A 15085-nucleotide genomic window follows, 5' to 3' on the forward strand; every position below is an offset into this window, starting at 1 on the left:
ATATACATTTACCTATAGCTATACCTATATGTATATATGTATACAGACACAAAGACACACACACACACATATATATGCACATATACACAAGTCCCCTCTTCTTGCAAGGTCTGAATAGATGCAGATGGGTCAAACCCAGCTGTGTGCAGCAAGCCTTGAACCTATTCAGCATCCTGATCATAAGCAAGTGCACACACTCACACACCCACACACACTGAAAGGGAGACAGACCCGTCTCCAAGCCTCTCTCCCTCCCTCCCATCACCCCATGTAGGCATAATCTCCCCCCCCCCCGCCCCCCCCCCCGGACCACTTCCCCATCTCCCTTGCACTCACCCCTCGCCTTCATCCTCAGATCAGAGACATCCACCCCCCAGGGAGTGCGCGCACGAGCTGGAGGAAAAGGGCAATCCATGCATCCTGCCCTTCTCCCCCCTTTCCAATCTCAGCCGCTTCTTCGAGAGGCAACACAGATGACAGCCAGGAGCCGAGGACACCCGAGGCAGCTGCACAAGGACTGCACACAAAAACGTGTCACACATACACATGCACGTACCTGCTTCTGGAGGGGCGATTGCTCCCTGCTTCCATATGGGGCATGACAGAGATGAAGTGGAGGCACAAAAGACCCCTGTCTTCAAGCAACTTGCAGCCCTGCAGATGTGTGTGTGGAAGGGGGGGGGGGGTATCCCCCACTTGTGTCACCCCTTGGAGCTGTACTGTTCCGTGCCCCACAGCTGTCTCATTCCTGGCCGCACCTAGGCAGCACTCCCAGCCGTGCACACGCGCGGGCACGACAGGCGGGGATGGAGCAGCAGTCCGGGGAGGGCACGCACAGCCGGAGGATTTGCTGCCTTCGCCGCATCCGCATCACTGGGGGAAGAAGGCAGAAAGGGCTGTATTGGCATTTAAAACGCAAGTGATTAATTCACCACAGGCTCGGCTGATAGGGCTCTGGAATCAGAGCCGGCGGCACTGCTTCTCCCAGCTGGGAAGGTTCTGACAGCAGAAGGACCCTCTCCCATGGAGCCAGTTCCTAGCTCTCCTCGTCTGCACAGCCACTGCTCCGGTGCAGGCAGAAAGGGGTGGGCCTCCACCGGAGACATGAGCACACGCATGCAACAGCTGCTGGGGAACTGCACACACACACGCGCGCACACGCACACGCGCACACACACACACAATTTCCCTACAACAGCTGCTTAAGAGCTACACACAACATACGACAGCTTCCCAGGAAGCAACAGCTGTTGGGGAAACACACATACGCACACACAGAGGCTGCAGCTTCTTAGGATCAGGTCATCCACATGAAAATACAACAACTTCTAGGAACCACACAGTTACAAGCAACAGCTCCTGGGGAGCTACACACACACACGCATATATGCATGCAACAGCCATATACCTACTGACACAGGTATGGCAACAGCTGTGGGAAACTACACCTTGATACATGCCCCTGAGGTATTTGCTAAAAAAATTGACACATAAAAATATAACAGGAGGTGGGAGAAACATTTCATCCATACGTAAACACATGCGTGTGACTGCTCTGTGTAGACTGTCTTTCATACACCTTCTCAAATCACCACCACAGAAATGCAACAGCTCCTCGGAAACCACCCAGAGCCATATACCCTTATGTACATGCAACAGCTTACAGGAAGACCTTCCACCTCTGTCTCCCCATACATGCTATCACCAGTGGATATCTTGCTCACAGTCAGAAACAAGCATCCATGTGCACCAGTGCTGGGGAATCAACCACATCTTGGCCCCCAAATGCTGCACACAGGCAAACCTGCTAGGAAACCACCTTACCAAACACGAAGTGACTCTTAAGAAATTACTCCCCAGTCCCTTCACAAAAAGCAGAAGCACAAATGACACACATAAATAATCCCTGCACAGACATGCAAGACCACAATGGGAAGGACATGATGCATCTCTCTCACTCACAACAGCAGTGGAGGGATTGCCTGTCTCAACTCAGACACATGTACACATTCAACAGCTGAAAAAACTTGGGAACATTGGATGGGAGCTGGCTTCCTGAGATGTGTAATCCAGTCTCCTGCTATTCTGGGCAACTGCATTATAGAGTCTTGCTCACAAATGTCTTGAGGTCCATCTGAGTACTGTGAGACTATTTGCTTCCTGCTCAGAAGCTGTTCTGGCCCCTGGTCACCTTGATGTTAGAAGCTCGCCCCAGCATCTGCATTTATTAATGCCCAATTCAAACCCACATGTTCCTGTGCTGGCTGACCACATTCTTCACACAGGCATTCATAGAGGTTGCTCTGAAACCTCCACTTCCACCTGAACAGACACCATCTGCAACCCTGCCTCACACAAACATGCACAAAAGCAACAGCTGGATGAAGACATTCCTCTCAGCATAAATATCAAACATGCTTGCAACAGCTTTTAAGTAAATAGACACCTAGCCCTACCACCCATAGCCCTCATGTGCACACAGGTACAGATATACAAACACGTAAAACCTCTAATGGGAAACTAATTACTTTCTTCATACAGTCTAAAAACTAAAGAGGAATTAATCTGACACACACATCCCACTGCAAGCAGCACTGTTATTAAATGTGTTATATTAATGACATGTAGCTGCATCAGGGGAGATTTAGGTTGGATATTTGGAAAAAGTTTTTCATCCATATAGTGGTCAGGCACTGGAACAGGCTCCCTAGGGAAGTGGTCATGGCACCAAGCCTCACAGAGTTCAAGAAGGATTTTGGCAATACTCTCAGGCACATGGTGTGATTTTGGGAGTTGTTTTGTGCAGGGCCAGGAACTAGACTCAATGTTTCTTGTGGATCCCTTCTAACTCAGGATATTCTATTCTATTCTATTCTATTCTATTCTATTCTATTCTATTCTGTTCTATTCTATTCTAATTGTGGTGCCCATTGCATCTAAAGGAGCTCACCTGTGGCCTACCTCTCCATCCTGCTAGTTAATATTAAGGTACAGAACAATGTAATTGCCCCATCTCCCTCACTCCTGCAGCTCTACAGAAGGAAGGTGAGTTCCTTTGACTGCCCTGCGCATTTTTTTCTCTGTTGGAAGAGAAATCTCATATAAATCCAATCCCTGTAAGCAGAGGACGGCTCCTAGCCTTCTGACTTGCATACAGCAGACTCATGGACAGGACACCAAACCCACAAACACTGTACATGGGGAGGGAAACAATAAATAGCCCTATGGGGATGAGTTGCCTCCCTCAAAATACAGGCAAGTGCAAAGGACCCATCTACAAAACTAACTCCAGGCATCATACACACAAAAAGAAACAAGTTGGTCCACCAGGTACAAACACACAAGGTGCTATTTGACACATAGGAAGCTTGTTGTGCCCTCTTGTACTCCAAACCTGCAACCCCAAGTGGGAAAATACACACACACACACACACACAAACAGACACACACACAGGTTCCTCAGAAAGACAGATGTGCAGAGCTGAGGACATGTCTGGATGTTCCCTGGACCATCTGTAGATGTCTGTTCCTGGTGGATTAAATGCCAGCACTAGTCACTCCTTCTGGAATCAGAGAAGAAGGAAGCTTGTCTTGGAAACTATAGGCTCCAGTTTCCTTACCTTTATCACTTTGGGGGGTTATGACTGTGGGGTTTTTCCTCCAAGTTCTTTTGAAGCTAAAAGCTAAAAGAACAGAGACTTGTTCCATATCCCTCTACTTCCTCCAAGGACAGACATTATCTAATTTTGGAGGGTGTTGAAGTAGGAGAAAAGGTTTCCAACTCCAAATTAATGCAGGATTTGTTCCTGCTTGAGTTCCTCCAGGATCATCTTGCAGTCTGTTCGTGATGAGTCTCCCAGAGGCTCTCCTGCTGGCCCACATCCCTTCAGGACTCAGAAGTGTTGGGGCAGGATCCCCCACCAGAGCCTGTGGGGGTCAAATGTTACTTGCTCATACTCCCACTGACCCAGGAACAACACTTAACTCCAGCAGAATAGAAGTGCCCCAAGAGACAAGCAGAAGCAAACACCACATTACCAGTGGTGTGGGACATTTGGGTCCTTGATCTGATTCAAAGCCTGTCCCCCCATGCTTATTTGTCCCATTACAGATGATCTAGAGGCTCACCCTCGTGTTTGCTTTGCAGAGGCTCTGTCCTTGCCAAAAGCCCTGGAAAGACTCTGTTGTTTTTTCCTTCGCAAAAAAAAAAAAAAAAAAAAATCACTAAGAGAGAAAAAAAAACTCCTAAGGACGTCATAGATACTTTCAGTCAGCTGCAGAGGTGCCTCATTCCCTATGTCCAGGCATACAGAAAAATAACCACCTTCTAATTCTTTTGTACCTATGTCTCTGAGACCACACTACCTTCCAGTCATGCCTTACCACTCTGCCCCCTTACTGGGGAAGGAAATAGCCCCAAAACCCACTTTGGTTTACACCTTTCTGCTCAGCTGCTGCTCTGTTGGGCTGCTACATCCTCTAAGACTGGAGATGCTGTTAGGGGTGAACAAGGGAGCTGACCTTATTAGAGTAATTCCCTAGTGTTATTCCAACATATGCCGGGGAGCTGTTAAGTCCCAGAATAGCCCAGAATCTGGGAGCCACAAAAGTGATGACAAAACCAATTTTTTAACCCTCTGTGCCCAACCTGGGAAATATCAGAGGTAATGTTCAGCGTGGACCTTTGGTACCTGTAGGGAGCAGGGGCCGGGAGTGCAGACAGCCATTCACCCCCTCACTCATCACCTGGCTCTTGTGCCATTTACCCACACGAGGAAGAGTCAGGCAGGGAAGGCAGCCACACAGTCTGCCTGCACTGCCTTTATTGTGTGCTGCCAGGGAAGGGAGTCTCACTGGGAGCATTTCCAGCTCACAGAGCTGGCGAGTCAGCCTTTCTCCCTCTCTACCTCTTCCCCTGCCCATCTGCCTGTCTCCCACTAGAGTACAACTGGGTCCCACGGCTGGGGAAAACGGGCCGAGGGAGAAGGCTGGGCTCTGCCCTCGTTGCAGTCAGAATCTCTCCACTGATCTATACTGCGGTGAGCAGTGACAGATTGATTTTACAGCTCTGCTTGGAGCCGGCCGCTGGCCCTGGGCTGTGGATGAATCAGCTTTCTCTGGTCCTTGGCTTTTATTTCATTATTTTACTGCAACCTCGCTCACAGGCAGCTAAAGAGGGAGCGACAGGGAGAAAGACAAAGTTGGCAGATTTCCTTCCTTGCTCGTGTGCTCCCAGCCTCCCAGCTTGGCTTTGGGACTCCAGGAGGAGGGAGGGAAGGGATTGTTTTCCAGAGACAGACATTTGTCAGGAATAAAGACATGAGGCTCCTTCTACATGCGTAAATGCATGTTGCAGTGGCTGTGAGAGACAGCAAGGACTGGGAGGCACACATACCATGAACAATTCCTGCACTGTTATGCTAATGCCTTGATCTTTGCCAAATGGAGGGGGGCCCATTTTTCAATACAAGGGGCAGCATATTTGGAAATGACATGCCATGAGTGCACTGGCCACAAAGCTGCTTACAGATTCCAGGGTGGAAGTGATTCCAGGTTCTCCTCTTATAGCTGTGGATGTAGAGGAGAGGGCAAAGGCTGTGTGCTGCTGTCTCTATCAGGCTGAGAGGTGAGCATGCTACAGACAGAAGGTTCTCCTGAGACGAGGTAGCACCTCCTAGCCCGGAATTGACCTTCTTCCCTCTCTTGGATGTGGATATTGTAGACATTGCTCAGGGGGAACCAGACTTAGTTCTAACTCTGTTGGTTCTTGTGCCATCAAGAAGAGCAACAGTGAACTCAGGCAAGGATGGAGCAACAAAATCAAAGGGCAGAAAGGTGCTGGATTTTTCCAGGCCTGATCTGGAACTACAGTGGGAGAGTTCAAGCCCTCAAAGGCCCCATTAGCAGAAGGCACTCTGGAGGCAAAAGAGCAGAGAGCAGAGGGACCAACTCAAAGTGCAACAAACATATCAGTCTCTACATCCCCAACACCTCAGGAGTGAACAGGAGCAAGTATCAGACTTGCTGCTGAAAAAATCTCTTTGTCAGAGCTGAAGATCTACTCAGGGGGTCCCTCACCTACACTGGCACCTGCTCTGCAAGAGGAGGAGTAGCCAAGGAAACCTGACACCAGTTTGATCTGCTTTTTTCCACACACTTACCTCCCAAGGGGGCCTTCACATCACCATGGGTGGTACCTTCATCAAAATGGGTTCAGGGTGCCTTGGACCTTTTTCCTGCCTTGTCCCAGAGCTCTCCAGCAAAAATGACTTGCCTGGGAAAGGAGGATTCCTCAGAGAAGAAATGCTAGAGTTACTGAAGATGGACAGCTAAGGCATTGTGTCAGTGGCTCCCCCAAGCTCACACATATCCTTTCTCTCCACCTGCCCCTGAGCAAGCATCAGAGAGTGGCCTTGAAGGTGGCCAGCATGGCTAAAACCATCAGAAGGCAAGGGCCTTTTGATCTGCAAAGATGAAGGCGTGGGAGGGGAAGGGAGGGGAAGGAAGACCGAAAAAGCAGGAGAGAGAGGTTTCCCAGTGGTCTGTCCCAGCAAGAGGGAGGGAGGCAACAAAGTCCATCTCATCCACTTTGTGTAATCTTTTAATCTCTTGGTTTTTAATCTTTCACATCAGGAATGAGACACATCATTAAGAGTAGAAGAAATCCCAGTTGGAAGGGAGATGGGGATGGTGAAGGAGATAAAAAGTCCTCTTACTTCTAAGCCTTCTGCCTTGTTCCCTTTCTCTATGCCTCTCTCTCCCCTCCTTCCTTTTTCCTCTCTGCTTACAAGCAATAATACAGGTAGTGACCTGACAGACACAGAAAAACACCAGGGGCCTCAGCACCTGGAGAAAGGGCAGTGCCATGGCCTATGTGTGGTGCAGGTCAAGCCCTCCCATGGTGACAGTCCATGGTGGCACAGATGGACAAGGCTCAGTGCCCCAGTTCCTCTTGAAAGGCTCTTCTGCAGCCAGAGTCAAACAGCAAACATTGCCAGCCAGGTTTCCTTTTGTCAGACACAGGGTGACCTGTAGAAGCCAGCCCACCCCTCACCAGAAGAGAAGAGTTCTTGGAGGGCAAAGGAAGACCTGGTGGCACTGACTGACTTGTCCCACAGCCTCAGGCTGGGCACTCCACATCTCAGCTTCTTCCATCTGTCCAATCCTGTGGATAACAATCCTCACCTCAGAGGGTGATTTCAAGAGGTTAATGAATTAACATTCGTAAAAGCTTTAGATAAAGGGCTAAGGATTATTACTGTTGTTATGCATGGAAACAACTCCTTACGAGCATTTCCCATCTTCTCCCTCCTGTGAGCCTGGGGGATCATCTGACACAGATCCTGCTACACAGGAGCTCCCCCAGAGATAGAATTATAGGGAGAGTAACAGAGAGGGCTGCAGGCTGCTAGAGTCACTAATCAGGGGAAGAAAAATTGGGGCCACTCCATCCACCAGCAATGCACGCTGGGCTGTGGAGCCAGGAGCCTCTCTACTCACTCCCTAACAACTGGTGACAGGTGCATCCCACTCCTGTCAAAGTTCAGCAGAAAAAGGCTGCTGATTTCTGACCATAGCAAGCCAACCCCTCCTCTTGCCCTTTTGAGGCTGCCAACTGACCTGAGATAGATGCACAAGGATTTGCTTTAAGGAAAGCTTAATCCCAAGAGGAAACTTCCCTGCTGCTGGCTTGGGGCAATATTCGGGAACAGGCCAGACAAACATTCCAATCACAGGCATAAGAAGAGGCTGGCTGGGAGCAGATTTTGGTGTCTTAAACCTTGAGCAAAATGTTTTCTAGGCTGAGGATGAGAAATAAGTCAAAGCAGGAGTTTTAATGTTATACATCTCTCCCTTACACACAAGCATAACCTCAAGAGAGAAAAGCCCTCTCTAACTTGCCTACTATAAATACACCAAACCACTTAAAATGGCTACGTTAAAAGAGAGCTAGTAATTTGATAGTGGTCTCCGCTTAATTAGATTAGGCTCTTCTTGAACTCAAGGGCTGAAAGCAGCTGATCTTCCTTTCTTTTTCGGTATCTTCCTGCCAGCTGCCATGAAGGAAATCATTATGTGCACCCATGTCCTGGGCAGCTGGATCACCAACCCTGCCAGGGACCACCTCTGTGCCACACAGTGCAGAGCTCCAGATCCCAGAAGAGAGGGGCTGCATCAGTACAGTGTCTTGTTTGGATGGCTTAGTACTGCTGAAAATAAACAGTGCCATGCACAGCTTGGTGACAAAGTTCTCCACATCTGGGGCACAAATCAGCCTCTCTGCACTGCAACGGGTGGGAATTTGCACTTGAGCTAGGCAAATAGCAAATGGCACAGTTAGTTTCCCCTGCAATAGGAGGCCAGAGGACAGCGCTACCTTGGCCTTCTCCTCAGGAGACTAAAGCAGATGTTAATAGACCATACACATAGCCAGAATCTTTTTTTAGATGTCTTGTTTTCCTGATTTCTCACTTGGACGAAAGTAAGTGACCTGTTTGTAGGTTACTGGTGCTAGCTGGCAGAGTCTGTACCTGAACATCATTGATAATAAGATAGAAAATCACTTAGAAGGTAGAGGTGAAGCTGTTCCAGTCTTAGGACAGAGGATAGGATACTTGGTCAACTCTTGAGGGATTTGTCAAGCTTCCCTAGCAAAGCAGTCAGTCAATCATTACTTTTTGCGTGAGTCCAGACGGTGATCTCCCTGGAGTCTAATCCAGTTCTCACTAAAACTGAGGCTAACTGTGGCGCTCTGTTATTAAACTGCTGTATTGGACTGATGCCTTTCCTACCCACATCTTCCTATCTCTGATCAGTGAACTTTGTTCTGTCCCTAGCAGGGCTCTATTCTGCACAAGTTGCCCCCTCCACAAACCACCTTCAGACTTGGAAAATTAAAATTCCCAGACCGTTTGCTCTCCTTCAACAATGGAGGAAGTTGGCTTTAAGAACAGACAATTTGCTATTCAATATGTTCTTAATTAATGTTAAAATCTATGTCAGGTTGTTTAGTTGTGGTTTTGTTTGTGTTTGTTTGTTTGCCTTTTTTTTTTTTAAATCCTCTATCTCTTTGTTATTTATTTGGTTTTGATTTTTTATTTTACCTCGTTAATGTAGTGGTGATTTAGATGCAGTTTCCTCTCTCTGCTGCACTTAATGAGTCGTCAGCTTTATTCACTCTCACCCGCATCCTCATGGGAGCATGCTTTGATTTTCTAGTGGGTGCATGAAAACACAGATTAAAGCAATTAGACAGAAATAATCTTAGGGAAAGGGGAAAGAGATCCAGAGCGCCTAATTATACCATTTTAATCAAGATACAATTATGCAGAGACTTTTATAGATTATAAATTAACCAAACTCCAAAGGCAGAAAAAATATCATTTTAAATATGGTTCATTATGCTTGTTGTTTCTGCCTTGCGAGTTTTCTCAAACTGGACTTCAGGGTTCATTTAGAAAAAATTCTGGGTGGGACTGTGCAGAAATGGAGAAGAAATAAACTCAGGAGAACCTGCTTGCTAGGATCAGGGTCTGGAAATGGCCTCTGAGAGAAGGTGGGGAACCACAGCACATTTCTCACTCACTGATCTCACCAGTCGTTTTGCAGTGAACCAAGTAAATCCACCTGCTGGTCGGCCAGGCTTGACTGAAGACCTCCAGCTGACTGCATGTGTCCAGTAAGAAAAGCCCCACTTCAGATCTGGGTTTTGCTTTGCCCTAAAAGGCTGTGCCGAGCGAAGGACTGTGGGTACTGTAGTCTAGGAAGCAATTTCTCGAGCTACAGACATTCCAATTAGAAACACAGTGAGTGGGCAAACAAAACACATCAGGGTGGATGTGTTTTCTTCTGAACCCTGGAGGAACTTAAGCCAGCTGCTCCAGATTTATAGCTGTTCCAGATTTATTGCAGCAAAACCACAAGGCACTCAGGCTCTCAGAGCACGTAGGAAGGTGCTCTGCTCCTGCCATCTCTGCAGAGGAGCCAGGGAGACCCTAATTCCCCAAGAGCTCCAGGGAATCCCAGTTTCCCATGTAGCTGTCGTACTAACTTTATGATGGGGAAGGTGTCCAGACCTCAGGCAGAAGCAGGAGGCCAATTCAGACACCTCTGATTTTGTGGCTGCAGCCCAGAAATGGCTGCAAGGCACCATCCTGCTCACTTCTGCTGTGAGTGCAGCTCTAGTGATACCTTCTGCACTAGCATATGGCACTCCTTGAGCTGCTTCCAGGTGATAAGGAGACAGGAGAGGGCTCACCACAGTGATCCTCGACTTCCTGCGAGGTTTGCCAGCAAGCCTGGTTTTGCTGCACTGTGGCCCGCACAAAACACTTCTCCAGAAGATTCTGCTGCCAGGCACCTCTCACAAGGATGTCTCAACCCCATCAAGCTTCACCAGGTCCCTCTCCAATGCTGTGGCCATCCAATGCCATGAGCAGCAGTGCTGAAATGGCTCCTGTCTTCTCCATTAAGGGCAATGCTCTAATCTGCCAAAGGGCCAGCCTTGACCATTCTCCGCCTGCGAGTCAGTCCTGGTGGCACTGTCTGGAAGGTAGGGATGGATGGAATGTGCCTAGAGCTGGTCTATCACAGTGGCAGGGATGTCACCAGGATGGGCAGCTGGGAAAGGAAGGGGACTGATGGGTCCTACTGTTGAGCCTGTGGCTTAGCAGTCCTTCCAAGGAATGGAAGGCAGTGCCTTTCCTCAGCTGTCCCATCGCCTTAGGCAGGAACATCCTAGGCTGTTTGTACTGTATCTACCAACTGTGTCTGTGTCTGAGTGATGGGACTGCTGACGGCTGATGGAGACAGGCATGGGAGATTCATGGGACATCTCTCCCTTGCATTGCTCGTTACCCATTTTCTCCTTGCCCCTCCCGCAGTGATGAAAACAGCGCTGCAAGGCTGCTACGCTTCATCCTTGTTGCCTCCTTCAGTCAGGGCAAAGCCTACAAGGGCTGTAGGGTTTTGGGGGCAGCCCTGTTCCCCATCTGAAGGCTCGGTCTGGTGGGTGAGCAGTGGTATCGGAGTGCCCTCTGCTGGCCCCATTTCCGGACTATTTGGACTGTCCAAGCCTTGCACACCCCCAGCACCTCTGGAAAGTTGGGTCTCCGCTTGCCCCTGCCATGCCCCGACAACCCCGCCATGGTGGGCACTACTCCAGCAGCAACATGAGCGAGCCCACGAGCAGCAGGGAGCCCTGCCAGTGCAGGGTCACTGCCCCAGAGGAGCCAGCACGATGGGGAAGCAGGGACAGAAACAACTGTTTAGTCAGTGACCACCCTCATGGTTACATTCGAGTGTTACAGTGGAGATGTGGCAGATACTCCCAGTGGCTTTTTGGGTATGATCCCAATTCCATGGGAGGAAAAGTCATGGAATGGGACTTTTGGTCCCAAGAGCACTTAAGGTGCTCTTGGAGCACCTTAGCTCCAAGAGGCAAAAAAATCAGAGATGTGGTGAAAGGGGCAGAGAAGGAGCGAGCACACTCTCTCCCTTTAGGGTTGGTGCCATTCAGATGGTTGACCCTGTAAATGAGTCTCCACAGAGCTAGGGCAAAACATCCTGGTCATTTACCTGTTCCAGGTGGCTGGGAGCTTCCTTCATACTGGGATGTACATGCCTTTATTCTTAACCCAAAATTTTCCTGCAGAGCTTCCCTAGATATCTCCCAGTGTTTTGACTACCCCAATCTTCCATGGTGAAACCGGTAGGGCACACTGGAATCATTCTGCCTGGACTCAGGACAACTAGGTTTGGACCTACCAGTGGATTCCCAAGTTACACTAAGAAATGTCCCAAGACTGTGCATACAGAGTGGTGATCTGAAGTCCCTGTGGATCTATGCTGATTTACACCAGCAGAAAACCTGACACACTGTCTCTGGGTTCCAGAACTACAGAGGTGACCTTCAATTGCTATCAGCAGAAGAGAAAAGGAGAGAGCAAGATTACAATCTAAGAAGTTCAGGTCCCTCTGTGGAACTGGTCACTTTGCACTTTGGTATCTTAAGTCGTTCAAGCAGGGATCACACTGACCTGACAGATAAGATGTGACCTAATTAGCAGTGCTCTCTTCGGGCTCCTTCCAAGTTCCAGTACTGCAGAAATGCTGAGTACCAGGTCTATTTACTGTTCAGGGCAACTGTTAGTTGGAAAGAGGTAATGGAAACTGGTTATCCTGGGAAATGGACTGTGGTGTGTGTTGAGGTATTTGGGGGCCTAGGAGGGAGAGATGCAGTGAGGTGCTGAACACACCAGTATGAGTGGGCCTGACAGAGCAGAAAGGAGTCCCAGATGAGCCCTGAAGGAGAGTCCCTGAGGAGAAACTTCCTCCTACATGTCATGGGGGAGGAAGCTGAGCCCTGCAAGTACTTCCATCAGGAACTGCCCTTTTTAAATATTACAAAACAGTGGCAGAAAAAAAATCACATGCAGTGGAAGGAGGTTTTCTAAAGGAGATAAAAGGTGTCCCACAGCCTCATCAAGTGTAACAGTGCTGTGCTCTGCACTGGAAGAAGACATTGAAATTGCTTACACATGCAGTCCACCAAAAGACTTCAGCATGGGACTAACACATAGTGTTGCCACCCTCACTGGGACTGCTTGGGGTCTTGAAATGCCATGTATGGCAACTCCCTGCCAGGGAGAAAGCTGTGAGTGGATATCATTCTTCCCTGGTCTTTGTTAAAGTAATGGAAAAAATAAGATGACAGCATCCAAGGAGGAGTAAAAATTTTCTTTTCCTTCAGCTTTTCATTAAGCACTGCTGAAACCACTGCCCTCTCTCCCTCTCTGACCATCATCTAAATGTCGAGCCACAGACAATGAGGAGCCAACCACTGCTCCTATTAACCCAAAGTGCTGGAAGAATTGCAGGCCAGAAAAATTTTGTCTGGCAAAAATGTAAATGTCACTTTACAGAGGACAACCACAGTTTGACAGAAAATCCATCGCCTCTTCCAAATACTTTGTGAGCTCTTCTGGATGCCATGCCATGGCTTGTTGAGCAAGCAAGGTGGAACACAACCACTATTTTTCCAGACCCATCTACTCAATCTCCATCTGCTGCAGTCCATTTATCTGTCACCGGATGGGCCTGTCCCTGCCACAAGGCCTCCTGTAAAAAAGCACCAAAAGAAAGGGAAAGGCAGCCAAGACCTCCTTCCTTTCTCCTCACCAGACAAATTCAGATCCCTAAGATGTTGGCATTCATCCCATTCTCCATGGTCCCCTGGCTAAATCCCAACCAAAGTGGTGTCAGGCTGGGAGTTCCCTGGGCTCCTGTAAATGAAAATTATTTTCTGCAACTGAAATTGAGATCCCATTATCCCAAACTGGATCACTTCCAAGTAGCACAGAAGCCCTCAGCCTGTTTTCTCACCCACTAGGTACCAGCTCCTACCAAATAAGTCAATACACTTTATCGGTGTCCTGCAGTGGTGTTGAAGAACTGCTTCGGGGACATCTCAGGGTTTGCAGAGCTCCCAGGGAAAGAAGTCTGTGATGATTCCTGTGCCATCAAATCTCTCAGAAGAAGAGCTGAGAGACAGATATCCACACTGAATTTCTGGAATAAGCCTTGACTGCAAGCTTCTTTCCCTCAAGGCCTCTATGGTCTTCTGCCCCATTCCCAGGCTGGTTGTTCTGTGTGGGCACAGATCACGTGGAAAACAAAGGCCAGCGTTCTTCTGACATATGGGAAATGCTTTTTATCAGAGCCCTATCCAATCCACCCATGCATTAGCCAGTGACTCCCACTGTCTGCCAGACTGCCTGCAGCTTTAATTCCTTCTCTGCGATTGTTTTCTGCTTCTACCACCCTGGAAGTTCCTCCTCAGATCTGCTGGAAGGCAAGGGGCAATATGTGAAACAGTTAAGTCCCCTGTAGAAAATGCCAAGCTCCAGTAGCTGTAGCAGGGTCCCAAAAAACAAGAACACACTAGGTATTTTGCACCTGATCTCAACATGCAGCACTTTAGGGCAGAGAGGGCTCTCTGAGAAACTCGGAGCACTGTGGAAATAACCACAGAGAAACAACCAGGAGAGGAAATGAGAAAAAGAGATATAAAAAGGAAAGCAGAAAAATGCATCCATTTGAGGGCAGCAGAGACACAAAGGGCAATGTGGAAATGCAGAGCAGCAGAAAGTGAGCAGATGAAATGATATTCACAGAGAGCAGCTATAGAGAAAGAAAAGGAGAGAGGCACGTAGAGGGGAGATCACAGATGCAAGGAAAGAGAATACAGAACAGGGAAGGGAAGGGGGAAGTCAGACAGGGAGAAACGGAGGGATCTGGAGGGATTGCCTGATGTCAAATCTGATAGAAAAGAGGATTTATCTGCAAAAATAACCCAGATCTAAGCCACAGCTTCAGAGCAGCTGCATACACAGCCACAGCACTGCGTATTTGCTCTTAAGCAAGAGCAAAAATGAGCTGGTGCAGGTTGCAAGGCAAAGCGGGGTCGTGACATACCAGGAGGCTGCCCACCAGCCTGGACCATGACGAAGGGAAGGCAAGGCAAGAGAAAAAAATACAAGGCAAGGCAGAGAGAGGCAAGGCAAGGGCAGGCAGGGGCGGGGGGCTCGTCCCTGTCCAGGGTGCTGACCAGAGCCCGCCGCCTCCAGCCCCGGCCCCCTCTCCTCCTCCTGCTCTTTCCCGTCACAGAGGGCAGGGGCCACTCCGGGGACTCCAGGCAGTTACAAAAGCAGTGTGCTTCCTGGAGTGAGCTGAGCAGGGGAAAGAGAAACACACAGTCAAGTAGATATAAATAGATATAAAAGATATTTTTCCCATTCCTCTCTCCTGCCAGTAATTTCAGCCGTGGGGCTACATTTTCTACGGGCAGGACAGGATGACCAGTAGTAAAATGTAAGGACTGGACATCGTCTTCACCTCTCTGTGAAGGACAGACCTCCCTCCTCCTCGGGCTAGGCTCTCAGCACTCCTAGCCTGTGTTGCCCTGGGTGTGTCTGAGTGCTCTCTCTCCTTTTTGCTGCTGGATCCAAGGCTCTCAGCATCCACACCGAAAGAGCAGAGATTGAGATGGGAGGATGGACTCACAGCTATGCCACCTGCACCTCAT

General features: G+C 48.8%; 1 long non-coding RNA gene across 1 annotated transcript in view; it reads right to left on the bottom strand.

Moving 5' to 3' along the window:
* LOC113956158 overlaps nucleotides 1–1056 on the bottom strand; it is a 49538-nt gene extending 48482 nt beyond the window's left edge. The window contains exon 1 of the long non-coding RNA XR_003530762.1: nucleotides 557–1056. This is a non-coding gene — a long non-coding RNA (uncharacterized LOC113956158). The remainder of the gene's footprint in view (nucleotides 1–556) is intronic.
* Between the last annotated feature and the right edge of the window lie 14029 nt (nucleotides 1057–15085).

The sequence above is a fragment of the Corapipo altera genome, unplaced genomic scaffold (genome assembly GCF_003945725.1).
Source record: "Corapipo altera isolate COAL_440 unplaced genomic scaffold, ASM394572v1 1, whole genome shotgun sequence".
Lineage (NCBI taxonomy): Eukaryota > Metazoa > Chordata > Aves > Passeriformes > Pipridae > Corapipo > Corapipo altera.